Genomic DNA, 26233 nt, shown 5'->3' with positions numbered 1-26233 from the left:
TCTGGATCGAACGTGAATGGTGAGCAAGGTGCCAAATTCAATGGAATTCAAAGTGATTGTCCATCAAGAATAGTCAATATTCCGGGGAGGAGTCACGAGATGGAGTAGTGGCCGGACGGTGAACTCCAGCCCTCTCCAGAAAAGTCGGGAAAAACAAGAGAAAACACAAAGGCACAGAAATAAAAGTTACAGAAAAGTGAGTATAAAGGTGGAAAGAAGATGGCGACAAAAAAAGAAAAGTCGAAAGCAACGGTAAGAAGAGAGGAAGAGAAGACAAAGGAGGAAAAAGGTGAAGGCCTTACCTGTCCGAAGAGGCCCGCTGCGGAGAGAGAAACCCGCTCCCTCAGGTCGGTAAATAATGGACTACAAAAATGGCTCGCAGAGCCGAACAAAAGTGCGCAACCGCGCATGCGCGAAGTTTCGCGCATGCGCGATGCGAATGAAAAAAAACACACCGACGGGAGGGGGGACCAGCTGGGGAGTCGATCTCCACAGCCGGCAACGACAGCTGCAGAACACCTGCAGCAAGAAGAGACCACAGAAGACAATAGAAACAAGATAGAAGAGGAGGAAAGGGCAGCAAAGAAACAACAGATGGCCAACCCAGAGGAAGAAGAAGAGGAAGAGTATGGTGAAATAGAAGAAGAAAAGAGAGGCAAGGTAAAGGATATACTTGCTCTTATTAGAGGATACATGGAATCATTTAGAGAATGGCAAACACAGGAATTTAAGGATTTAAGAAAAAGAATAAACAACACAGAAGAGAAAATAAATAAAATGGAGATGACCTTAACAGAAATGGGAAAGAAAATGGACAAGATGGAAGAGCGGGCAGTAGCAGCAGAAATGGAGGTAGAAGACTTAAAAAAGAAATTGGAGGAATCTAATAAAAAAACTAAAGAGACACAAGAACTACTAGCTCAAAAAATAGATACAATGGAAAACCATAACAGAAGAAATAACATAAAGATAGTGGGCCTTAAGGAAGATGAAGAAGGCAAGAATATGAGGGAGTTTATAAAAGAGTGGATCCCTAAGACCCTAGGATGTCCAGAACTACAGCATGAAATGGAAATAGAAAGGGCACATAGAGTATTGGCCTCTAAACCACAACCACAACAAAAACCAAGATCTATTGTAGTAAAATTCCTAAGATATACTACAAGAGAAAAGGTACTGGAGAAGACAATGGAAAAAGTAAGAGAGGGCAACAAACCACTGGAGTATAAAGGGCAAAAAATCTTCATTTATCCAGATATAAGTTTTGAACTCCTAAAGAAGAGAAAAGAGTTCAATACAGCAAAGGCGATTTTATGGAAGAAAGGGTATAAATTTATACTAAAGCATCCAGCGGTATTGAAAATATTTATTCCAGGACAACAAAACAGACTATTCGCGGATCCAGAAGAAGCACGAAAATTTGCAGAACAATTACAAAAATAGACTGAGGGAGGAAGACGGGTAATGAGAGTTAAAATGATCACGACTGATATGTATGTGGGTAAAGACAAAAATAGACTGAGGGATGAAGACGGGTAATGAGAGTAAAAATGATCACGATTGATATGTATGCAGGTAAAGAGGTATAAGAGTGAATAGAGACAATGAGCATACATGAATGTATCTGTACTTAGAGGAAAATATGGATAGTATAGACAAGAATTAATAAGGGAAGGTAATGGAATAGAGAGAATAAGGAGGGAATTAAAAGAGGGACCTTTGTGACATATGAAAAGTGAAATCTTTTCTGGGGGAGGCGGGGTGGGGGGAAATAGCGGTCACTGCAAAATCAGTTGACGCTTGCGAGTGGATTCGCAAATCCAAATGGAGAGGGGAGATGTGGTTGTCCGACAAGGGATAAAGGACAACTCAGGAGGTGAAGGGGAGATTGGGGATAAATAAGATAGAAATAGGAGAATAAGGAAAATGTTAGATGTTGTAGGAATGTTGTCTTATAAAGAGTTGAAAATAAGAAAACAGAAATGGAAAAGGAGGAAAGGTAATGATGGAAAAACGGAAAGAGAAGATAAACAAAATAGAAAAGGGCTACGCTGAACTATATGTCTTTAAATATTAATGGAATACATAACCAAATTAAAAGGAAGAAACTACCAAATTTAAATGAATAAATGTATTCCATTAGAAAAAAATAACATATTGGTTAAGAAATAACATTGAAATATTCGAACAAGTATAGGAGCCTTACATTAAATACAATAGCAAAAACCTACCGGGGACAAACATTACCTAAGTTGATGGAAGGAGAAGGAAAGAAAAGAATGGACTCAGTAGAATTTCTGGTGTAATTTGGTTGAATGACAACATTGTCTGACTGGCTTAATGCAACCTAGATTGTATACCTAAAATGGATGAGAGGGGGGGGTGGGGGGGTGGTTTGGGAGGAAAAGGGGGGGGGGAGAAAAAGTCACTGTATATGTGTGAAAAGAAATAGTGTATATCATGGCTAATGTGATTTATGGTGTGAAAAATAAAAAAATTTAAAAAAAAAAAAAAAAAAAAAAAAAAAAAAAAAAAAGAATAGTCAATATTCCCACCCACTTTCACAATAGTATGACAGCAAAAACAATTACCACAAAACAGGAGAAAAATTGATTCATGCTGATGGAAACCATTCAACAGCAGAAGTTCTCTCCTGAATGTCATATAAAATGGAAGGTGTTATTTACTTCAGTTAAATGCAAACTCACAAATCCACATAATTTAAGATTTTGATTACCTGTGGATTTTCTTGAATCTGCCAGCCCTCTACAGCTGAATACCAATGGCACCGTATTACACAAATGCAAAGGTATTTCCATGGGCAAAAGAATCACCTCTTGACTTCTGGCAGAATGATACTGAAAATGAAGTTTTAACAATTCATGTTTTGATTCTTGAGTGCTTAGCCAATAATCTAATGCACGCGAGTTTAAATCTACTGGGCTAATTATTCAAATTCCTGGGTCACTATTTCGGAGGACCTTTCCTACGCCCAACACACTAATGTTATCGTGAAGTCAGCCCCTCTACTTCCTCAGGAGTTTGCGTAGGTCTGGTAAGATATATAAAAACTAGCAAACTTCTTCAAATGTGTCATGGAAAGAGTGCTGATTGGCTTGCATTACAGTCTGCTATGAGTGCATCAATGCCTCTGAGTGGAAATCCCTGCAAAGAGGGAGTGGACATAGCCTAGTACACCATCGAGAAAATCTGCATGGAAGGCTGCCATCAGAGAGCAGCAGCAATCATCAAGGATCCACACAACATAGGACATGCATTGTTCTCACTGCTACCTTCAGATTTGCACCACCAGGTTCAGGAACAGTTGCTACCCCTCCTCCATCAGACTCCTCAACAATAAACTCAATCAGAGACTCATTTAAGGACTCTTGCTTTGCACATTATTTAGTACTAAATATTTTTTCTTCTGTATTGCACAGTTTGTTTACATTTCCTTCTTTGTTTACATTTGTCTCTTATGTATAAGTGTCTTGATTACATCTTTTTTTTTCATTAACTATAAGTAGAGATTCTGTCTGGCTTGCAGTATAAAGAATCTAAAAGTTATATGTGATGTCATAAAAGTACTCTGACAGTAAATCTGAACTTTAAACTTTAGTTGATGAATTTTACTTGCTTGTACATAGTTGGAAATAAAGATAGAATAATTAGGAAATTATTGAAAAACTATCAAAAAGCTCCTGAAGAAATTTCCTTTTTTACTTACGAGAAATGTGTCAGTGGCAAAGCCAATATTCAGAATGTAGGTCTGGAATTACATTTTTGAACTTGATTTTGGAATGGCCCTGTACCGCACAAGGAGGTAAATCTAACCATAGAGTAGGATCTGTGATTGCTTTCTTCCAATTAGTAATGTTGTATGTTAATGTGATGGTCATGAAAGTACCCAAAACCTATACTTTCTTAGATGACTGACAAAGTTCACCTTGACGAACAACAATTTCTACAGGTGCATCATTGAAATCATACTTACTGAATGTAACTCAGCATGGTATGGAAGCTGCTCAAGATCAGAAGAAGCTTCAGAATGAAGTGAATGCAGATCAGAACAAAACACAAACTTCTCTCTGCTCTATGAACACCACCTACACCTTCTTTTGCCTATGAAAGGTGGCTAACGTACTGACAGTCCCATCCCCTCCTCCCAGTGAGAGAAAGCTCAAAAGTGTGGAATGACACACCATCAGGCTTAGAGCCAGTTTCTACCTGCAGCTATCAGACACTTGAATCAACCCCATAGCATTGCTCTCATATTGTCCTTGCTTGGTACTGACTGATCTTTTTCTTCATTGCAACTCTATATTCTATAATTGTGCTCATGCTCTTCTACTTTATATGACTATAGATATATTAGAGTTTGCGGAGCATGCTCGATGGGCCATTTTTGGCCTACTCCTGTTCCTACTTCCTATGTAACCTGTTAGACTGCTTACATAAGAACCCTTCTCGCTACTAGGTATAATGTGACAGATAAACTTAAAACAGCACAATCTGCCTGAACCAAGTCCATATTTTATTAAGATGAACAGGATTACATGATTACTTGTACTAACAAATATTCCACACTCCTCCAGAGCACATAGCATGAATGGAGCATTACATTACATTTCTAATCTCTGTGGTTTTCTTTCCCCTTGAATTCCATAATATGCTGAGCTACAATTCTGTGGGTGCCTATATTTTAATCGTCTTCAGTTCATTGCTTTAGAGGTCATTGTTTCCTTCCTGTTGGATTACCTGCAGCCTTCTACTCTTTCTGGTTCAGCATTGCACCAAATAGTGTATCAAATCCATTGGGAGCAGTCTATCTCTAAAACATACAAAGACAGCTCTCTTTAATGGCTGTACATTCCTGTTGAAGCTGAGCCAGATCGTGTCATATAATGCGACCCAACCCTAGAACTAGACATTTGTTTGAACTTGGCAGACTACAAACCTTCCAGTGATTTAATGTTGTTATGTTTCGTCAGCATGAAGAGAACAAGGACAAGTTTAAACAATCCAGTTTGAGTTTTCTCAGCATTATTTTAATTAGGTCACTGGGTATTTATAATTCCAAGGAGATATGAATATGCTGAGTACAGCAATCATTCTAAAATAGGAAAGATGTATGTGCAGAACTGAAGGATAAGAGATTTCATTTTAGCACCAGGATAGTTTAATGAAAAATATCCGATGAAGCTGAAGAACTTTGTGCAAAGTAAGCTGAAATCTAAACACAAAATCTTACTCAACTAATATATTTATGTAACATCTTCAATTTACTGTGGGTAGCAATAATTAGAAACCCTCATTATGATTTGCTAAAGTAGTCAGTCAGAAGTTCACAACACAGATTACATATGTAATGTTTTATAATGCTTAATAATGTTTTGGCTCCTTCTGCTTTATCAGAATAGGAGAAATTGTCTCTCACCTTGTAACACCACCATGTGATGTATGGATCTTTATTTCTCATTAAAATAACATTGACATGTTGCTTAATGATTCCTGTTGTGATAAACCAAAAGCCTGATGCCATTGATCCATTATCATTAGCTAGTACTAGATTGTGCAAACACTGTCAATTCATAAAAGCCATTAATAAGACATATAAAACAGTGAATTCAACTGAGGAATTTGCAGAATATTCCAAGGAGAAGAATTTGCCCTATATCAGCCCTCATTTAGTAGGTTTCATTTAGGGACATGTAATCTGGGGGAAATTTCAAAAGTTTTAAATGATCAGGATAAATTCTGCCTGAAATGATGCACCCAGGAATGCAAAGTGAGCATATTGACACATGAAATTCAATGTTCCCCCTTCACCTCAGCTAGGTCTTGTTATTTACAGAGTACAATGAAATCAAAACTATTGGACAGCAAACACCAGTGGACATCTGTGCGATGCGAGGGGAGGAAAGTTTAGGGGAGACATCAGGGGTAAGTTTTTTACATAAAGAGTGAGTTGCGGTTGGAATGCATGGCCAGCGGTGGTATTGGTAGCTAATACAATAGGAATATTCAGAAGGCAGACAGGAGCTTATATACAAGTTATGGGTGTAAGGTAGGGAACTTTTTGTTTGTTGAGTAGGTTTCTATCAGTCGCCACAACTTCGTGAGCTGAAGGATCTGTACTGTGTTGTAATGTTCTATGTTCTGTGCTCTATTGAAGCATGACCCCAGTATACCAAACCTATGCTCCTCTAATTTTTTAGGCTGACCATTCATCCACTGAATCACAAAACTAATAAGCATTTTAATCATAAAGTATATTCACTACAAATTAGACCAGAGTTAATTCCACATTTTACCCAAACAACAAATTGTAAGTGACCAAAAAATGTAAAACTGGGACACCCTTGCTTTAAGAAATGATGATTGCTTCTTTGCCTTTAAGGGTTCTCCATGTTTTACACCCACACTGCTGTAACCGAGCAGAGTTGCAATTGTTTTCACTCACTGACCCAATCGAGATGGGTGAGTGCTGTTGAAGAGATCTCCCCATGGTCGCCAAAGGTCCACGGAGAGTTGATGATGCAGCATTGGGGATGGAGGGGGAACTGGTGTCAGAAAATAATGAGGGTGGGAAGGATGATTATGGGGGGGATGGGTTGAAGAGTGCATGGGTTTCTCAAGGTGACATTTTAAGCAGGGAACACACCAATTGGGCTCCGTGGTTGTAAATAGCTCCAAGTCCTTGTGACCAACAAGCCTTGGACCATCAGACTGAATCATTAGTTCACAATAGTCTTGAGTAAATCTGAGAGATGCTGACAACAAGGTCTTAAAGAAGTAAGAGTTACAGTGGATGAATTTTAACAAATAAAAATAATATACCAGGTGATCAATTCAAAACATTCACATTTCACTGCTTTCAACATGATGCACTTCTAATTCCAATGTGTGTTAATAACACAGACCATAAATGGCAAACTTTTAGTCTGTTTCTACCTAATACATGCTGTATTCATTGATAATGTCATTACAGGGAAATTATATTTGCATTGGGGTAAATCAAAAGGCCTGGAACAATTTCTTGATGTTTTGGACCACCAGAAAAAGTGTGCAGACATTGCAAAATATGCTCAAAATTACATGCAATGCATTATTTACCCATAAAAATAGTCACAGATAGATTTTCTCTAATCTAATTCCCATGCTTTTATCTCTGGTACATTAATGTACATGGGATTCTGAGTGACGTTGCCAGGCGTTTGCACTGACAAGGCTAATGCGAGCATTAGTGCCGTCTTTGACCTTGAAACTGTACCCACGTGGCTGGTTTGCAAGGCCTTCTTAAAATGATTTTTTATTGCCAGCTGTTTCATAGATTTCCAATATGTGGCAGATGTCTGCTGCTAATTTTAATATCTTACTTGCTATATTCTTTATTTCCAACCTTTTAATCAATCTGTATCACTCTGCCTAAAGAGATTGTCAAGTGAGTGTTCCCAATAATCTGACGCTAGTGTTCAGTAAACAGTCTTTAGAGAAACCATACTGCATGTTTCCATTGTCTTGCCCCTTCTCTCACAGGCTTTTTTTTCCAGATCAGTCAAACATCTGCCCTATGCAGAAACCCATCACCAGGTTTCAGTCTCCAAATCACGTGACTGAAGAATTTACATGCACAGAGCTTTGGATGGTGCAGTCTCCCTCTGAATGATGCTTTCTTATTCAAAAGTGGTTATGTGTGCATTGAGAGTGCCAAGCACTTCAGCTCTTCTCTCTGAGGCAATTAAAGTCCTTCCATTCAGGGAGATCTACCACCATTTAACCAACAAAGCCAGCTGCAGAATCAAGACTTGGAAAGTTCCTCACTTGTGAACCATACCAAGGCACTGATGCTTTTGAACTGAGAAGAATTTCAAGATTTAATTGGAGGTCTAGATATCCATGGAGTCTGTTGGAGTTATCTTTAAACATATTATTTCTTGGGATTTTGAACTTGGCTAAAAGGATCCAAAATTGCCTCAACAACCAGAGATGATAATGTGATGGTTCAAAATTCAAGATTCCTTTATAGTCATGTAATAAAACTAATGTAATATTTCATGAAATTGCATTTTAGTCTGCCATAAGACAGACAGATTCACCATCAGCAGAAATTGCTGGGCATCTCTTACAGTCACAGAAAGAGAAACAAAAGAAAGAGCCCCCCAGAGTTACCGAGTGTCCATGGAATTCACCTCCAGTCCTTCCATACTCATTTTCCAGACTTATGGTTGAAGGAGAGCTATTGCATTGAGAAATAAAAGATGTGAAATATAAGGTCACACTTTTACCCATTACTATGCAATCCCACTTTGATATGCTAGAAACCCGTCGCAGATACAACAAAGGGATCGATTCATGTTGTTCCCATTGGGTCTTTACATAAAATTGTTCTTTAAAACAAAGTTGTAGGATAACCATTCCCAATCAACAAAAGCAAAGGGGCTCAATCACCAATTTTAAATGGAAGTCTGTGCAATGTTCTGGCTGCCCAAGGTCAGGTCAAATCTATCAGGATGTGGACAGGAATCCAGAAGAGGCCTAGGAAAGTTCCACCCTGAAATGCTGACCATTCTTTCTCCCCCCCACCCCCACCCCCACTAATGCTGCTCAATCCACTGAGTTCCTCCAGCAGATTTTTTAAATGTAGAATATTTTGTGGCCCAGGAGGTAAAAGATTGAAATGCAATGTATTCAGGAGAGGCAAGAAAACAGATGATGTTATACAATTCCATGAGCAACTCCCCCTTCTTCCTCTGCCCTCTTTCATCCTTGACCCACCCCCATGGTAACTGGATGCTGACGAGAGAGCCTGGGGAGGTCAGGCTGTATGTAGCCCTCTGCCTGTAATCTTGTGTTCCCACCCACCAGCAGTTTTGCAGCTGGTCTGCACACTAGCAGAAGTTATGGTAATAAGCTCTGGTCATTAGGAAGGGAAAATCATTATTGGATGAAAAGCTGCATCAGACCATCATCTTGAAAGCAGATTACGGTAGTTACCAGCCTAATTTTCAACAGTCAAACACTTGACATTTGCACCTCTGCAAGTGATTGGAAATTTGTCCAGACACAAGAGATTTGTGAGAGAGAAAACAGGTTGGTTCAGAAATCTGATTGATCCCTATACAGTATCAGCCTCTCACATCCTCACAGTACAGTGGCAAATCACTTACAATGGCTGGAAACTGTGTTAAAGATCAAACAGACCTAAGGGAGGAGGAGTTCAATCACTGTGGACAGATTCATCACATGCCATGCCCATTTGTTATTGTAGCAGCCCGCCAGCAGTGGTGGAAGCCAAGAGGAACTCCTGTGGTCATTCGCTGCAATATTTACTGTGAGGCCAAAAATGGCTGAAGAGGACAGCAAGATGATGAGCAGAGCCCAGCAGGACATATGACGCCTAATGTAATTTATCTGGTCTGCTCGAATGGACAGATCAGTGAATTGACAGCAAAAAAACCCAATCTGCTGGGGGAGATCAATGGGTCAAAAGCTGCAGTGGTGGGGGTATGAGCAGGGGTAAGGAATTGCCAGAGTTTTACAATATCCTGTGAGGGGAGCACTGATAGGTTGACCAGCTGATGGAGGAGAGGGGGCTGGGAATTGGGGAGAGGAGATTCATGCTGGCATGGGGAATGGTGAGGGAACTGTGGAAGGAAACAGGTTGGGAAAACTCCTGCTCCCTATCGCCTACAAGCCAGTGCAAAAAGGCTGGCACCTGCAGCCACCCTCTGACTGCCAACTTCCCCAAATCCTGAGAAATCTGGCCAGCAACTGCTACATGTAAATAAAACACACAACTGCACTGTGAAAGCCTGACAAGTATGTAATGAAGTGATCTGCCTCCCCAAAATGGGATACTGTCCAAATCCTGCCACAGTAGGAATGACTGCATTTGTGGAGCAGAATAGGTAGAGCCAAGATTAACATAACTTGAAGAAATGCCAGGGAATGAAGAGAGCAGGGATCCAAAAGAACAAAACTCTCAGCACCAATGGGTCAAGAGTTACCTTTCCAGCCTCCTCATTACCAAAAATGGCATCATGTATTCCACCTGTCACAGCCACTAAGATATAGATTTCCCTCCATAAACCATTTCGTCTCCTGATAAAGTGTTCAGTGGTCTGAGCTAAATTTATTTGTCGCATTACACTTCGTACAGTGAGAAGGCTTCTTCAGATTAACTCACATTCAAACAACCGCATAAAGTAGAAGAACAATGACAGTGTATTGAGTTGCAGTGAAAGAAAGATCAAGTGATATAGAATGAAGGCAGCAATCTTTCCACCTTGGCTCACTGGCTTACTGCTGTTTTAGTTGTCTGGTTACACCTTGGGATGTTCATGTTGTTTTTGTTTACAAAAGTAACATAGATTGACAGCTCTCCATCTCAGATAATGCCCTCCCTGCTCAGAAGCCCAAACACAACACAGCTGACTAACTCCAGGTGATTCAGCAGCTGCTTTTTCTCTACTCTATTCACAAAACTCTTGTCTGGAGCTTTCTGTAAATTTCTGTAAAATTTGAAGAGCAGATAAATGGAGCCTAAATAGAGCACAATGAAGATTTTCCAGGTTCAAATTGAGGAAATTTGCTTTTCCAGTGCTTTTCCAGCCTCCTCCATCCACCAAGTCATTCACCCTGACCTGGAGATGGATCACCAATGCTGATCAAAGTGATATTCAGAAGTCTGCAGATGCTGTGATTGTAGTAAAAACACACAGCAAATGCTGGACGATATCAGCCAGTCACGTAGTGTCCACAGGAGGTAAAGATATACTACCATCTCAGGCCCAAAATGTTAGTAATATATCTTTACCTCCTATAGATTCTTTGAGTCCGGCTGAGTTCCTCCTGCATTTACTCTGTGTTTTTGCACCATTACTGATTGCTGGGTTCACATTCTGAGAATCCCTCCCCAGTATTATTGACAGCTTCTTCGCTAAATGCAACGCTTATAGGGTGACAGAAAAGAAATGAGGGACTGAAGGACCAAACCTAGTGATTGAAAGTTGTTGGTGTCAGAAGGACCTGATCCTTCTCAATGGCGTCACTAGGGTTATGGTCACTCAGAGTGGTAACTCATGGTGTCACCCCACACCTCCCACCCCCACACCCCCAAGCCTTTTTTGATTTTTTCCTTCTTCTCCTTTACTACTTAATTCTCAAAAAAGTTATTGATAGAGGTTCACAAATACTAATTATAGGTACCACAATATTTCAGCTAAAACAGCAGAAAATTTGACAAAAGCAGCGACTATAAAAGCACCAGCAGCAATGAAAACAACAGCGTGTGCTTGTAGCACATGCAGACGAAACCACATGATTCAAAGCTTCATTGTTTATTGGGTAATAATGACAGCTCTGACCGGAGCACATTAGATGGTTCAAAAAGTAGATTAGCATTGAGTTTTAGCTTTGTAAGTATATTGATACATATAAGCTGGGCTTATGAAAAATGTTTTTGTTATTATTAATGTTTTTGAGATATTTTTATAAAAAATACTAAATTTCTGGTGAAACTGCACAAAATTTTAATAGACAGTCATTTTGGTGTCACCCAGTGCGGTCTCCTCTGATGGTGTCACCTGATGCACTCAGCACCCCGCCCCCCCCCCCCCCCCCCAGTTACGTCAGTGAAATCTTTTGTACACAGATGACTAAAAGTTAACACAGCATTCATTAAGCAAATAAGGAGACATATTGAAAGCTGGCCTTTATTGCCAAATTTGTATCTGGGAATAAGCTTGTTTTGCTACAGCAATATGGATCTCTGTTAATGTTGCATCTGGAAAAAGAAGACTGAATCTATAATCACTCAAGTTTAGAAGGGATGAGAGATCATCTCGTTGACTTGAGGGGATTGGCATGGTCCACAGAACGTGGAAATTTGCTGAGCTGATCCAAACACAAAATAAGCAAGCACCCATTCAGGGCTAAGTGGGGAAGATACTTATTCACTTGAGGGTGGTGAATCTTTGGAATTTTCTAAGCACGAGATATGTGAAGTGATTCGCAGATGATAAATTATTATATATTAAAAGAATCGAGTGTGTAACTAATGCATGAAAATGACACTAAGGTGAACAATCAGGCAGTGAGGTTCAAAGAGCCACGTGACCTCCTGCTGTTTCTAATGTTCCTTTTCACCACCACCTTCTCAAGGACAATTAGACACTGGCCTTGCCAGTCATAAATGATGGGAAAATTGACTACATTACCTAGCTTACTCTTAACTTGGAGCTTTCCTCATCATCTCCATATTACTTTGAAGATAGAACATAGAAGAATACGGTACAAGAATGGGCCCCTTAGCTCACCAGAGTTGCACCAACCATTATACCAATCTAGCTGATCCCATCTGCTGGCACATGGTCCATATCCCTCTACCAATGTGTCTGTCTAAGTGCCTTTTGAACACTGTGATTATATCTGCTTGCATATCATTCCCAGGCAGAAACCTACCACTCTGTGTAAAACGCTTGCCTTGCAAGTCTCTTTTAATTTTTTTCCTCTCTTGCCTTAAACGTATGTCCTCTAGTACATGACATTTCCATCCACCAGACTCTATCTACTCTATCTATGCCTCCCATAAACTTATTTACTTCTAGTTGGTCACCTCTCACCCTCCTATGCTCCAGTAAAACAATCCAAGTTTGTCCAACCTCTCCTTATAGAGGTTAGAAGAACATAGAACTAAGAATACTACAGAATACAGGCCCTTCAGCCCTCGAGGTTGTGCAGACCTATGTATTCCTAAAAAAAAGCCATTCCTACCTCATAATCCTCTATTTTTCTTTCATCCATGTGCCTGTCAAAGAATCTCTTAAATGTCCCTAATGTTTCAACCTCTAGGCACCCACAACTCTCTGTGTAAAAAATTACCCCTGATGTGTCCCCTAAACTTCCCTCCCTTCACTTTGTAGAGATGTCCTCTGGTGTTTGCTACTACCGCCTTAGGACAAAGGTGCTGGGTGTCTACCTTATCTATGCCTTTCAGAATCCCATAGACCACTATTAAGTCACCTCTCATCCTTCTTCGCTCAAAGGAGAACAGTCTTAGCTCTGCTAACCTTGCCTTATAAGACTTATTTTCCAATCTAGGCAACATGGTAAATGTCCTCTGATCCCTTTCCATAGCTTCCACATCCTTCCTATAATGAGGTGATCAGAATACTCATCAGAGATTTGTAAAATTCCAACATGACCTCTTAAATCTTAAACTCAATCCCCAGACTAATGAAGCCCAACATCCCATAGGCCTTCTTAACTATCCTCTCAACCTGCATGGCAACTAATCCAGGCATCATCCTGGTGAATCTATTCTGCATCCCCTCCAAAGCTTCCACATTCTTCCTGAAATATGACACATGATACTCCAATTGTGGCCTACCCAAAGTTTGATACAGCTATGACATGATTTCTCAACTTTTACATTCAGTACCCTTACTGATGAAGGCAAGCTTGCCATATGTCTGTTTTAACATCCCATCTACTTGTCTTGCCGTTTTCAGGGAACTTTGGACTTGCATCTGACATTCACTCAGTTCAATGTTCCTAAGGATTCTGCTGTTTACTATATACTTTCCTCTTGCAGCATTAGAACTCCCAAAATGTGCTACCTCACACTTGTCTGGATTAAATTCCATCTATTATTTCTCCAAATTTTCAACTGATCCATATCCTGCTGTTTCCTTTGACAATTTTCCTTGCTATCTGCTACTCCACCAATTTTTGTATTGCCCGCAAACTTATTGATCAGGTCACAGAGGTCCCAGCACTGATTTTTGCAGAAAACTTCTCATCACAGACCTTCATTGAAAAGGAGTCCTCCCAGCGCCATCCTCTGTCTTCTTGACCAAGCCAATTTTGTATCCAATCTTGTCTCCCATGAAACTTTATCTTCTAGGCCAGACCTCATGTAACTTAATCTTCTGGGACATAAACATTTGGACAGCATTGGCAACTCACAGGCTCAACTCATTGAATATTTTTTGTTAGTATTAGTGCTAATATATCTTGAAACCCCAGTCAAATAATGTCCTGAAACATTACATCTCATTAAAAATATCAGAAATAACCATTAAGATTTACACATGCTGTTTTGTTTGACGACACACACATTACAGATTCTCTCCCCCCCTGCTTCTCTGTAAATAGGTTAGATAAAGCAAATTGATGGGATCAGTTTTCTGTTGACCTGGTAATAATGAGCCCATCTGTTTGCTGTGCAAAACCAAATTTATTATTTGTTTCTAAATTAATTTCACTCCAGCAGAAAGAATTGCATGCAAATATTGCCTGGTAAAATATTGATCAACTGCAAAAGAAAATGTTTGTTTTAATCTGTGACTAAAAGCGAAATAAAAGCCGAATTTCCACATTGGTAGGACTGGACGCTTCAGGACCTCTCTACCATATACACCTCCACAATTCCTTTCTATTAAGGCCAACGATAAATAAAAGGTGTGCTGGGTTATAGGTGGCCATTTTGGTATCAGTTTTGCACCCCACCATATTCCAACAGATTTGAATATAATCTTTTATAGATTCAGAGATCGACAACAAAGAAAGGGCTCTTTGACCCATTGAGTCCACAGTAACCATCAAGCACATATTTACACTCATACTGCCCAATCACCTTCCAATCACCCCCCCCCCCGCCCACCACCACCCTCTCCAGATGGGTAGCACGGTTAGTAAAATGCCATTACAGCGCCAGCGACCAGGTTTCGATTCTTGCACTGCCTGTAAGGAGTTTGTATGTTTTCCCCGTGCCTATGTGGGTTTCATCCAGGTGCTCCAGTTTCCTCCCACCCTTCAGCACCATACCGGGGCAGTAGGACAATTGGGTATATTTGGCCAGCACTAGTTTGTGGGGTGAAAGGGTGTGTTACCGTTCTATATCTCTTTTATCAATTTTATTTTAATTACATTTAAAAAATGCAACTACTCATCTGCACACAGGGACAATCTAGATGGCCAATAAACACTGGGGGGAAATTGGAGCAGCAAGAGGAAATGCACAGGAAACAGTAGCGCAGATCAGGATTGAACCTGGGTCACTGGATCTGTCAGGCACAAACTCGACTTGCTGCACCACTTCTTCGCATTTTAATATTATGTTAAGAATTAAAAGCAAACTTTTCAACTCTAAGTTAGTGATTTATTTATGTCCTCTGTCAGCTGCAGCTGAGTGGGTGGTTTACTGGACTCTGAGCCAGAAACTGTTGGTTTATTTCACTTCAGAGACTTGAGAAAAAAAATCTAGACTGATACCCCTGTGTATCAGTGAGAGACTGCTCTACTATCGGATGTTTAATCTTTCAGAAGATCTGTTGTCAAGGCTCTCTACTTGGTGAAAGGTCTCTGTAGCAATGCTTTGAAGAAGAACAAAGGGTTTATTCTTAGTGTAATACATGAAAGTGTTGGAGAAACTCAGCAGGTCACGCAGCATCCAGAGGAAGTAAAAGGCCTGAACTCTTTGTCAGCTATTTTTTGGAGAGTGGGAAGAAACTGCTGCACCCGTAGTCACAGGGAGAACATACAAACCCCCTACAGACAGTGCTGGATTTTAACCCAGGTTGTAGCACCGTAATAATGTTGCACTAACCAATACACTAACCCTCTATGCAGAGAACAGAGTGAATTTGCCAATCATCGCTATAGAACTTGGAAGATTCCATCATCTGAGCCCTGCACTGCACCCTGAACATCTGCACATCAAGGGCACCTCTGTCCACCTCCTGTATGTTGTACCCAATAAACATCCCAAATCTCCGATACATAGGCATCAGCACCTCTCTCTATATATGGATCATCAGATCATCGATTTCCTGACCTGCAGACTAAAGCAGTGAAAATGGTGACAACACCTCATCCATGATAATCCTGAACACCAGTCCCCAACAAGGCTTGTATCAGCTCCTTACTACACCCCCAATACTTTCATGTCTGTGGCCAAACACTGCTCTAACTCCATTTACGTTTGCAGGTGACACCACCGTCATTGGCCAGATCTCAAACAATGACAAGATGTAGTATAGGATAGGGAGACTGGGGGCACGGTAACAGGATAACAACCTCTTCTTTAATGTCAGGACAAAAAATGCATTATTGATTTCAGGAACCAGAGAGGAGCACATATCTCTATGTAAATCAATGGCACTGAGGTAGAGAGATGGTGGCGAACTTCAAGTCTTTTGGAGTAAATATCATCAACAATCTGTCCTGGTCGGGAGAAAAAGTCACTGTATATGTGTGAAAAAGAAAAAGTGTATATCATGGCTAATGTGATTTATGGTGTGAAAAAAAAAAAGTTGTACATGATGTCATGTATATTCTCTTACAATAAACCTGAAATTGGAAATCTGAAAAAAAAACAACAAAAACAAAAAAAAAAACAATCTGTCCTGGTCTAATTATGTTGATTTTACAATCAAGAAAGCGCACCAGAAATTCGACTTTCTCAGGAGCCTGAAGAAATTTGACATGTCCCTGTGGACTCTTGCCAGCTCCTAAAGTTTAAAGTTAAGATTAATTGACGTTGCGTGCATTTTCCGGTGGGCCAGGCAGATTTTCTATGTATCAGTAGAGCAAAAAACTGTACTTAAGACAAGATACAGATACAAAAGAAAGAAATGTAAACAAACTGTGTGCAGTTTAGAAGAAAAAATAAATAGCATGCAAAGTAAGAGTCCTTAAATGGGTCTCTGATTGACTTCGTTTTTGAGGATTCTGATGGTGGAGGGGTGGCAACTGTTCCTGAACCTGGTGGTACAAGTCTTGTGCCATCTCTACCTCTTTCCTGGTGGCAGCAGCAAGAAAAGAGCATGTCCTGGCTGGTGTGGATCCTTGATGATTGCTGCTGTTCTCCGACAGCAGCGTTCCATGTAGATTTCCTCGATGGTGGGGAGAGTTTTGCCTGTGATATCCTGCACTGTGTCCACTACTTTCCACCCAGAGTTGAGGTGTCCCCAGACTAGGCTATGATGCAACCGGTCAGTGCACCTTCCACTATTCATCTGTAGAAGTTCAAATCACCAAGATGTTCAATGTCATACCAAACCTCTGCAAACTCCTGAGGAAGCAGAAGCATTGTCCTGCTTTCTTCATGATGACATTAGTGTGTTGGGTCCAAGAAAGTTTGCCCGAGATAGAGGCTCCCAAGAATTTAAATGTGTTCACCCTCTCTACCTCTGATTCCCCCAATGGTCACAGGATTGGATTTTCCCTTCATAAAGTCCACAATCAGTTCCTTGGCTTTGGTGACATTGAGTTTGAATTTATTGTTAGTACATCTTTCAGCCAAGTTTTCAATGTCCTTCCTATATGTTGACTCATTGCCCCCTTTTTATACAAATTGCCACCATGGTATTTTCAGATGGTGTTGTTGTTGTACCAAACCATGCAGTCGTAGGTGTAAAGTGAGTTGAACAGGAGGCTAAGAAGACACAACCTTGTGGTGCTCTGGTACTGATGGAGATTGTGGCCAAGATGTCTTACCAATTCTCACTGAGTGGGGTCTGTAGGTGAGGAAATCCAGGATCCAGTTATACAATGGGAAATTGAGACCCAAGTCTTGAAGTTTGCTAATGAGATTTGAGGGGATGATGGTGTTGAATGCCAAACTGTGGTCAATAAAGAGCATCCTGATATATGTATGCATCCTATATATATGTTTCAGAGTTTTGTGTAGAGCCGATGAGATGGCAACTGCAGTATGCCTGTTGCTGAGATAGGCAAATTGGAACAGACCCATGTCATTGCTTAGAGAGGAGCTGATATACTTCAAAGCCAGCCTCTCCAAACACTTCATTACTGTTGATGTGACTGCCACTGGTCGATGGTCATTTAGGCAGTTTACTTACTACGCTCTTCTTAGCAGGATTGGTGCCAGAATGTGTGTTAGAAGGGGGCATTAGCGATTTTGAGGTGGGCTCATTTGGGGGGGGGTGCTAGGAGGGACCTGTTGATGGGGGGGGGTGGCGCATGATGGTAGAGGGACCTCTTGATGGAGGGGGATAGGATGATAGTAGGCAAATGTTGACAGGGGTGAGGGCACTAGCAGGGACCTGTTGATGGGGGGGTGGGGTGCTAGTAGGCAACTGTTGACAGGGTGCTGCTAGCAGGGACCTGCCGATGGAGGCAGAGTGCTGGCAGGGACCTACCTATCAGCAATACTCTCTTATTATTGTGTAAAGCACACTAGTGATGCGGCCGGGGCAAGTGGAGAGTCACTAGCTGCATCAACCTAGACGCAACTGATGTGGGAGGGAGTAGGGTGGGTCTGATGGCCAAGGATGGCCACAACTATGTATGGGGCGCATAGCACCTTGTTTGGAAGGGAAATGGCTGCGGATGCTTCCCCCACCCCCCCCCCCCCCCCCATCCCCCTTGGTGACGACCCTGCTTCTTAGCCATCATACAATTGAGACTTGTTTGAAACAGATGGGTACCATCCCCGCCAGAGTGAAATATGGAAGATATCCGTGAATACATTGGCAAGTTGGTCACCACAGTTTTTCATTACTCAGTTAGGTACTCTGTCCAGACCAGATGCTTTCCTTGGATTCACGTCATCTTCAGATACTGTGGATCATCAGGGAACATAAGGGTGCACAGTTACTCTTCCTTGTTCTGGTGGTCAAATCAGGTGTAGAAGGCATTGAGTTCATTTGGGAGTGAAGCTTTGCTATCTCCTCTGAACCCGATTTGGGTTTGTAGCAAATTATATAATTTCAGCCCTGCCACAGCTGTCAGCTACTGTTTGTTGTTTCTATTCTCATCCAGAATCATCTGGACAGATGTACCAGATGTACCTGATACATGTGTACCTGCCCAGATGCATCAAAACCAGGCTCTGTCCATGACTGCAAGAAACCAGAGTGATGAATGCAGCTCAAACCATCACATAAATCAACCTCCCTTCCATGACTCTGTCCATAACTTTTTTTGTCTCAGGAGAGTTGCTAAAATATTAAAGAAACCATCCCATCTCAGGACTCACTCTCTTCTCCCCATTTACATCAAGTGGAAGACACATAGTTGAGAACACAGACCTCCTGATTGAAAGATTTTCTTTTCCATTGAATGGGTCTCACACACGCAAAAGATGGTGCCCTTTCACCGTTTTTTATAACTGCACTTTTCTCTATATCCTCCACTGTTTTTTGTACTTTCTCCATGCCCTGGATGACTTGACTGCTGTCTCACTACTTTCTAAACTCATTTATTCTTCTCTTTAGTTGTTTATTTTTTTTAATTGCTCTATGAGTTGGACGTAAAATGAAGCTTGTTACTGTATTTTAATTCAATACCTATCACGTGCAAACAGCAGAGATTTTGTTTAATTTAGCATCGTGTTCAGCACAGACATCATGGATTTAAGTTCTGATCCTGTGCCATACTGTTCTATGTTCTAAAAAAAATTCACTGCAGTGCCTTTAATGTACTGCACTGTACTGCGGTTCACCAGAACATAGCTGAATTAACGCTGTCACTTAACTACCTTCTAATTTGAAAGAAGAAAGTTGCACTTCTCTTTGAGATTGGAAATAAACTTCACCTCATGGCCTGTACTATGAATAATCTTAGCACCAATTTAAGGGAAAATCTCACCCCATATATTTGTAAGTTGATGATTTGCATGATCTTAGATCTCATAAGAGACTGTGTGTATCATTAACAAACCTTGTCTGCAGTGAAGTGAAACTGAAGTACATATTTGGCTACTTACTCAAGCAAAAATGTTAGTTCGATGTTTATTTTAAAATATGAAACATTTCCTCCTTCATTTTTTTTGTATTACCGCTTCTGGCATTGAAGCATATTTATGCCAGTCTATTTATGGGGCATATTCATCAACTACATCGTCTGAAAATAGAATAAGGATCAGATACAGAACCACAACTGTCCATATGCCCAATTTATACTCAGTTCAAGTGTTGTTTAAAACATAAAGCATTCTCACATGGGAATCTCACAAAACTCTTGGCCCTAGATGGCTATTTATTGAAATTGTGGCTGATCTTCTACCTCATATGCCTTATGCCCTTAATTTGTACAAAGATTCCATCCAGTTGGGGAGGGGGGGTCAGATTTTAGTGAATTTGCTTTACGTCCAAAATGACTTGGACAAAGAGGTATCACAGGAAGCCAGGATGAAGAAGAGGAACCAAGGTGTCTGAGAAAGTCAGTGGGTTTCTAATGGATGTTGGTTGATTGCCAATTTGCAAAAATTGGAATTAGATAGCTCAAGGCAGGGGCCAGGTGTGGAACATGAATGTGAGAGAAGAATAGGAATGGAAAGAAATGTTAGTGAAACTTTCCAATTCAGGTGAAGAACACAAAATGTCATTGATGCACTCGTCAATGAGGTGTGGAGACTACCTGAGGTCAGGAACAAAGATCATTCCATATGTATCCTAAAAGGCAAGCAATGGGTCACCACAGCAACATTAACATCGTGTCATTGATTGCAATGGTGATGTCCGTGAAAGCAAGTCCAGCATGGCAGGAGCAGGGCTGGAAGATTACCTATAGGGTGCCCTCTCAAGCAAAAAAGGTGCAATGAGAAAAGACACTATCAGACACCTTCCAGCCTTTTCTTCTACAAAGGTTGTCGGGATGGCTAAAGGAGTGGTAAGGATTTATGGTGAATGGGTGCCAAGAAATTAAAAATGATCACAGATGCATGTTGGATGAGGGTGGACGAGGAGAGAAGCAGGCTGGAGACAGGAAGAAGTAAATTCTATGGAGCAAGAATAGGCTGAAATGGTAGTGGAAAGGAAGCTATTAGAGGCTGGAAACTAGAGAAAGCTAAAGAGGCAGAAGAGTCAGGTCTGGTGAATTCATAAATTATTATTGGTCTTCTAGTGAACATTTTCCATTTATATTTCATCATCTTGTTCATCATTCGCTGTTACAAGCTAAAGCATTTTGCCTGCCCTATCAAAACGCTTCATAAAGTCGTCAGTTGGGTCACCTCTCAGAGAAGCATCCCAGACTGTTCAATCTCCAATGTCTGCCCTCTCACTCTGACAACCAGGAAGCAACAGCTGTACTGCACAGCCTATTTCAGCTCCAACTTTGCTGCTGGATAATTTTACAACATTCGCCGCCTGCAGATAGAAATTATTTTTTAACAAGCAATGTGGAAAAATCACTACACTTATTGTTCCGTAGAGAATATTCTGCATACACCTCGTGATTTAACCGCTTGCACACTGGTGTTTTGTTTGTCATGGCATTTGGGGCTGGGACCTCAGCCACCAGGGGAATCTTCAACTATAACCACCCCACGCAATGCAAGATAAATTAAATCTTCCCAGACAAGTTGTGTGCATCATGTCAGGTCATCGGAAAATATTAGGCTGAAAAAATTAACTACCGTAACTCTGTAGACATACATCTGTGTAAAGATGCTTGGTGAAACATTGAAAGAAGTGTCTCTCTAGCTCTAGCTCAATTCTATTTCTGGAGTCAAGGCAGCGGCAGCTGTTTGTATGCTCTCCAAGTTCAACCTGTCTGTTCAAGTTAGCAATGCAGCTTTCACATTACTGGCATTCATATATCCTTCCCTGACACTGGAGCCAGAAAACACACACGTTCCCATGTGTAGTTACTTCACTGTAGACATCGACTCCACCATGCGAACAGATGATCAGGAGCCATTACATAATCTGAATGGCATTTAGGCAAGTGTGTATCTGTCCAAATGCTGCATTAGTCTAAAATATACCGCAAGGAATATTTTTAGTGTTGTGAGCAAACAAGGCAACTTGTTCAAACTAAAATACAAATTCAAAATTTGACATAAATAAATTTACTCACCTCAATCTGCCTCAACACAATCATACCTCAGGCTGGTAGATAAACTTCCCTCGCTGGGACTCTCTGCAACTGGATCCTGGACTTCTTGATTGAAAGACCACAATCTATCTGGTTGGCAGCAAAACCTCAAGCCCCACCGCACAAAACACTGGCTACTGAGGGCTACTGTTCACGCTGCTAACTCATGACTGTACTGCGAGGTTCAGCTCCAACAAAGTCTCAATGTGGACAGGACAATGAAGATGATTGTGGACTTCAGGAGGATGAAGGAGCACCACATAACAATGGCACTATAGAAAGAGTGGAGAGCACAACGTCTCTTGGCGTCCAATTAAAAAACGACCTATCCTGGACTCACAACACCTCCCATTAGTCAGGAAGGCGCAGCAGCATCTCCACTTCCTAAAGAGGTTGAGGAGAGAAAGGCTATTGACCACCATCCTAAATACATTCTATAGAAGCACAATAGAGTATGTCCCAGCTGGCTGTATCAAGGTGTGGTATGGTAGATGCAAGGCATCAAATCAGAGGTTGGTACAGACGATTAAAACTGCTGAGAAGATTTATGGGTTCTCCCTTCCCTCTGTCGACGAGATCTACAGGGAACAGTGCTTAAAGAGGGCTCAAAGGACCCTTACCACCCAGCCCACAGCATTGCTGATTCACTACCTTCAAGGAAGAGGTACAGGAGCTTAAAAACCAGGACGGCCACATTGGACTTCTTCCTGCGGCTTCTTCTTGCAAGTGGTGAGACTGTTGAACAATCCTAGAAACCCGTAAATTAATTTATATATATTTTATTTTTGCATACCTATGTATATACATCACTTATGTGTAGGGTGTATTGTGTATATGTACACTATTGTCCAAAGGTATGCTGTTTTGTTGAGGTGCATGTGTACATGTACAATCAGATGACAATAAGCTTAAACTTCATGGCACATTATATCAGTTCAATTGAGCCTGAAGGTTTTTAATGGAGTCCTCAGCCCGATGGCACCAATGCACTATCTTAGGAAATTACACATGGGATTCTGATATCCCAATTTCAATCCACAAGCAGCCACACAAAATAATGATTCCATTAACCAAGTTAGTACACAGTCAATGGGCATCACAACCTACCAGGCTGGAGGCACTGGTAGGAAAGAAGCAAGAGTCAAGTTTTGGATGACCATCTTTTATTATACAGAACTATACAAAAAGTATCATGGTCTTAGGAATATGATCTCTCTTTTAAATCTTCTTTGAGGTTTGGAGATCCTTCAGCCATCAGGAGCTACCAACAACTACCCAATGATCAGAGCCAGCCAATCAGAGGCCCTGATCTTGTGGCTTGTCCACTAGCCAAGAGAATGGGGTCTGCATGTTACACTCCGAGTGAGACTGAAATGGAATGTTTGGAAGATCCCCCTCCCCAATATTCTCTTGGTAAACATCCAGGCCACTGGGATTATGGAGACAAACTTAAAGTTAGACTTACTTTTCAAAGGGAGTTGTCTGCCTCAGAAAGACATGGCTCACATCTTCTACTCCTGCTTGTGCAGTACAACTGAAGGGCATCTCATTCCAACAGATGGACTGCAGGAAAAGCAAGAGTTGGGAGCATCGTCTTACTCGTCAGCAACATACAGATTCGAACACGGTAGTCTTAGTTCACTCCTGTCCTTGGAATGCCACCATAATACTAGACCTGTGATCTTACTGTTCAATTTTGTGTGGCTGTATGCATGTTAGAGTTGACATGCTAGAATGCTTGCAAAAGATCTCTTCTCACTGTACCAGGTGTAATGTGACAATAAACTTGAAGTTGAACTTAAATGCACTTCTGACGTGACCTTGGCAAACGAGTATATGGTTATAACAACTGACAGACAAGCTTGGAGCAGTCCTGTCACATGATGGTTGCTTTAAGAGTAAGTACAGCCATGTCAACAACATAGAGTTTCATTAAAATTTCAAGTTCAAACCTTCAGCACACAAACTGCAGACTCAGCTCTTGGCATCAACATATCATTTTTTGAGCAAAGATAGCTTTGAATTACTAAACGGAACATGTGCAAAATGTTGTGAAGAAATGTCAAAATTTATCAAATGGCTATAGTTTACTGCATTATAGAATACTGAATATTTTTAACCTTGAAAGCCTCAGCCCTTCCATTGATTAATTTTCACAGAATGTTGCCTATGAGCCACAAACCATCATAGATTGCCAAAGAATAATTATACTGACAGCATGTTGTTAAAAGGAAAAAGTTTCCTCTCATTTAAAAAATCAACATCAATGAGATGAACAGAAAGGATGTGTAATTTCAAATAATATAAAAGGGAATTGCTTTGCTAATCTTCAGAAAAGGAGGCTGCAGGAGTGCCCAAAGCTTTGAAAAATGCACTCTGCGGTTTTCATTTGTTTCTAGGTCAGTTTTCATTTTATTGGCATTGCAACAGGGACATCAATTCAAAAGGCCCTTCAATTGGTTGTAAAACACTTTGAGACCTGCTGAGGTTGTAAAACACATCATATAAATGCAAGTGTTTTTTTCCCTTTTGCTGACGTTGTCTTCGTTTTCTAACACCTGCACACAGTATTCTGGTAAATCCTTCCTAACTATAAAGAAAGGCTATATTCTCAGGAACAGCCTGCAGCAGTTGAAGAAAGGCGACACTCTGGAAGTACGCAGAGAGGCAAGTTAGTGTGTATGATATTGTGCAGCTTCCATTTTGCATGTGTGCCCCTCCAATCAGATTTTATGGCATTAATTACTTGCAGCTCAGCCAGCGTCTTCACACTCAAGATAAGCGTAATCTATTGTTTTACATGAGGGTGAAGAGAGGCAGCATTAACAAGGCTTGATGCTCAGTGTCAAAGCTCTTGTTTCAATACTATCCCATAATTATTGTGTGCAAGTTCCACTCATGCTAACGGATCAGGAACAAAGGTGAATCACTCTTATTTCCCTGGCTCTCATAAACACTTCTTTTTATGGTGAAACTCCACAATAAAGACGACTCAAGTTAAAAAAGGTGAATTTACCATTTATGGTGTCAACTTATAATGCAGATCCCTTGTTGCCTTAATGGAGAGCAGAGTCCGGACCCACTTCCAGAGTTCAGGGAGGTGGGGCGAGTGGCGCAATAGTGCCGCCCGCCACTGTGACGTCAAACATACGCGCTGGGAATTGAAAGCGCCGAGTTCGCAGATGAGTCCAGCATTGTGTGCTTTCAGCGGACAACTACACTCCACCTTTAAGTGTACCCCCTAGTTGGATGGAAGCTGGAGCACCAGTCTATCTGCTTTCTGACCTTTTATGGAGGTAAGTGCAGCGATGTAAAGGCAGAGAATCCCTGCCTTTACATTCGCCTTCTTTTCTCTATAAAAGGGCCTACAGAATCATAGAACCATTGAACACTGCAGCACAGAAATAGGTCCCTTGACACATCTAGTCAATGCCAAACTACACTTGGACCAAAGCTCTCCATACCCCACCAAATTAGGTACCCATCCATATAACTCTTGTAATTCATTTGATATTTTCATCACCTTCTGAGTGAAGTTTCCCTTAAAAATGTGACCTTTAACCTTAAATCCGCATGGTCTAGTTCTTCTCTCATCCAACCTCAGTGGAAAAATCCTGCTTGCATTAGTGGCATGGTTGGCGTAGCAGTTACCGCAATACTTTTACAGTGCCAGTGACTGGGACCAGAGTTCGAATCCTGCGCTGTCTGTAAGGAGTTTGTACCATCTCCCCATGTCTGCGTGCGTTTTCCCCGGGGACTCTGATTTCCTCCCACCATTCGAAACGTATTGGGAGTGTGGGTAAATTGGGTGGCATGGGTTTGTGGGCCAAAATGGCCTGTTACCATACTGTATGTCTAAATTGAAATTTAAATTTAAAAAAAATTATCTTATCTATATCCGTCATAATTTTGTATATCTCTGTCAAATCTCCCCCTCATTCTTTGACGATTAATCTTTTCCTATATTTCATACATCCTTTCCATGATCTCTCCAAGGATCAGCATACATTGGATTTAAGGCCTCCTTAGTCATTTTGCTGCGGAATACAATAGGTCAGTGCATTTGACTTCTTTTTTTTAAAATATTTTATTTAAGTTTTCCACACAGGCATTTAGTTTGTGCTGCATTCTTTTGACTGAAGGACATGCAGAGAAATTCAAACAAGCCAAATGGGGTTATGATTGCAGACTTGGGGACGTCCTAGGGATGAACTGGGATTTTGCGGTACCCCCGGATGAGGTCCACTTTGCAGAACACCCTTGCCCCGTGCAGGTTCGCACCAAAGTCTTGGATGTGGGGCACGGGACATCTGTCAGGCATGGTGGCCTCATTGAGGTGGTTGTAGTTGCCACATGGTCTCCAACCCCCCCCCTGCTGATT

This window comes from Narcine bancroftii, chromosome 7 (genome assembly GCF_036971445.1).
Source record: "Narcine bancroftii isolate sNarBan1 chromosome 7, sNarBan1.hap1, whole genome shotgun sequence".
NCBI classification, from domain to species: domain Eukaryota; kingdom Metazoa; phylum Chordata; class Chondrichthyes; order Torpediniformes; family Narcinidae; genus Narcine; species Narcine bancroftii.
The sequence above is the reverse complement of the archived record's forward strand: the minus strand, read 5'-3'. Positions refer to the sequence as shown.